The 2,439-nt window shown below is 37.6% G+C and overlaps 1 non-coding gene across 1 annotated transcript; it reads right to left on the reverse strand.

The window, feature by feature from the left end:
- Positions 1 to 1,889: 1,889 nt before the first annotated feature.
- Positions 1,890 to 2,008, reverse strand: LOC145414780 (5S ribosomal RNA). The gene has a single exon (XR_013899935.1). It is a non-coding gene; the product is annotated as a 5S ribosomal RNA (ribosomal RNA).
- Between the last annotated feature and the right edge of the window lie 431 nt (positions 2,009 to 2,439).

Here is a 2,439-nt window from a genome sequence, read left to right on the forward strand (position 1 = left end):
CTGTAGTGAGAGAGAGGGGCACTTTGCACCCCCCCCCTTGGGGTGTCCAGTCACCCCATCAAACTAACCATTTAGATAATATTGTGATATACATTGTTTTTTTTATCATATTTTTGCATACTGTATTGTTTATCATTATAATGATTTTAAAAAATCACAAAATGTATTTTCCTGTGCGTGATTACCTGACAAATGAGATATGAGTCCATTTGTTATTTTTTTACTGATATTATAATTTATTATATTTTATTATTATACATTAATAAACACCACCTACAATGCATTTCATTAGTGATTGCAGAGATATGCTGAAGCAGCAGTGTGAATATATTTTTCATGTTAGTAACACTACATGTATTTTTGTATTGGGGTGTTGTAACCACTGAGCACTATAATACGGAGTGGCTATCTCATGCTAACACAGCGTAACTGATGTAGCCGCCGCCAGGGCGGCGCGCCGCTGGTGTAGCGGCAGCCATGTTACACCTCGCCTGATGCCTACAGTTTTTGAACTGAGGTGTTCATTGGGTTTTTTAAAGCAGCCGATGATTCCGTAATATATAGTGCCATGGTCAGCTGTGCAGCTTCTGGATGCAAAAATGGATACAGGAATTCATCAGTGAGAGATGGCATTACATTTCACAAGTAAGAAATATATCTTGTTGCTAATTCTATCAGATTATTGCTGCCTGGGGTGGGGCGGGTAGATTCTTCCCCAGTATCCCTGTATGAATGAGGCCACTAAAATGGGCCCACTTATCTCCAGTCTTTCTCTCCATGTCCTCTTCTCTGCTGTTCATACTCTCTTGTAGATATTCCATGTTTCTTCCGGACTTTATCAATCTGGACATTCGGTTTCATGACATGAATAGTGGCATAAAGGGTAAGTTCTGCACTGCAGCAACCTATGGCGTTGTTTTATACTCACTGGCCAAATGTTCCCAATATAATTCTGTTTAACTAGGAAGAAAAAAAATCATAATCCATACATGTTTTTGTATTATAAGCAAAAAGTGTCTCGTTATTAATAATCACTGCTTAGGGGAAATAAAGTATTTGAATTTGAATTTGAGTGTCGGTGTTTCAATATGGCCACCACAATCACACGTCCGGGGCGGAGATAGCCACTCCATATTACAGAGCTCAGTGGTTGTAACACCGCACCGGACTAACCACGTTGGAATACCCCACAGGATTAACGAAGGGTTAACGAAAGACCATGATAACAAAAGGACACATTACAGCTGGATGGAAAGCTTTCAGTAAACATAGAGACTTCATGAAAAGTAGTTTGCCAATATGTACGATACAAAAAGTATATAACGAATGTTTAATTCCAGCTATGACGTTCGGTTGTGAGACCCGGAAACTGACAAAATCAATGGAAAACCAACTAATCCGTTCTCAAACGGCAATGGAAAGGTCAGTGTTGGGAATATCTTTTAGAGACAGGAATTGATCAACTTGCTTGAGAGTGCAGGTTTAAGTCAAAGACATTATAGAAGTTAGAAAAGAACAGAATTGGAGGTGCGTAGGTCAAGCAGCAAGAATAAGGGATAACCAATGGAGCAAGAGGCTGACTGACTGAACTCCATGAGATAGTAAGCGTAGCAGAAATGCGCAGCAGGTGGAAAGATGAGATAGAGAAGTTTGTAGGGAAAACATGGTAGAGTTTAGCTCAGTCAAGGAATTCGTGGAGAAGGTTGGGAGAGGTTTTTGTTCAGCAGTAGACTTGCAATCGCTGATGATGATGATACATACATATATTTTCATTCATTGCCAGACGCCATGTATCTCAAACGGGGTGGCCAGGGGCTTAGAGTTAATTGTTTTACAGGGAGGGGCACTAATCCTCCACCAACCCCACTTGACACGTAGGGAGAACGTTATGCCAACAGCATCTGGTGTTCCCAGGCGGTCACCCATCCAAGTACTAACCAGACCCAACGTTCCTTAACTTCGCTGATCGGACGGGAAGCGGTGTACTCAACGTGGTATGGCCGTTGGCCATATATATATATATATATATATATATATATATATATATATATATCTATATATATATGCTCATTATTGAGTAATATATATATATATATATATATATATATATATATATATATATATATATATATATATATGCTTATTATTGAGTTATATATATATATATATATATATATATATATATATATATATATATATATATATATATAGCTCATTATTGAGTACTTGTAGGCTTTGGTTGTATTAGCTTTCTTTACTAACTACGCAGATGCTTATAGTGCTTTTTTAATCTGTCATTCAACTCATCAATGTCACACTCAACTTAGTGCCTGAAATATGTTCGTTATTTCTAACTGAAACGCTGCGTTGTTTTCACTTATTTATATTGGGCATATCTTTTTACTTTTAATTAGCTTCGTTCTTTTCTTGTGATATCTA

This window comes from Coenobita brevimanus, chromosome 100, assembly GCF_032717465.1.
Source record: "Coenobita brevimanus isolate Jiangsu-jjx chromosome 100, ASM3271746v2, whole genome shotgun sequence".
In the NCBI taxonomy this organism is placed as follows: Eukaryota; Metazoa; Arthropoda; class Malacostraca; order Decapoda; family Coenobitidae; genus Coenobita; species Coenobita brevimanus.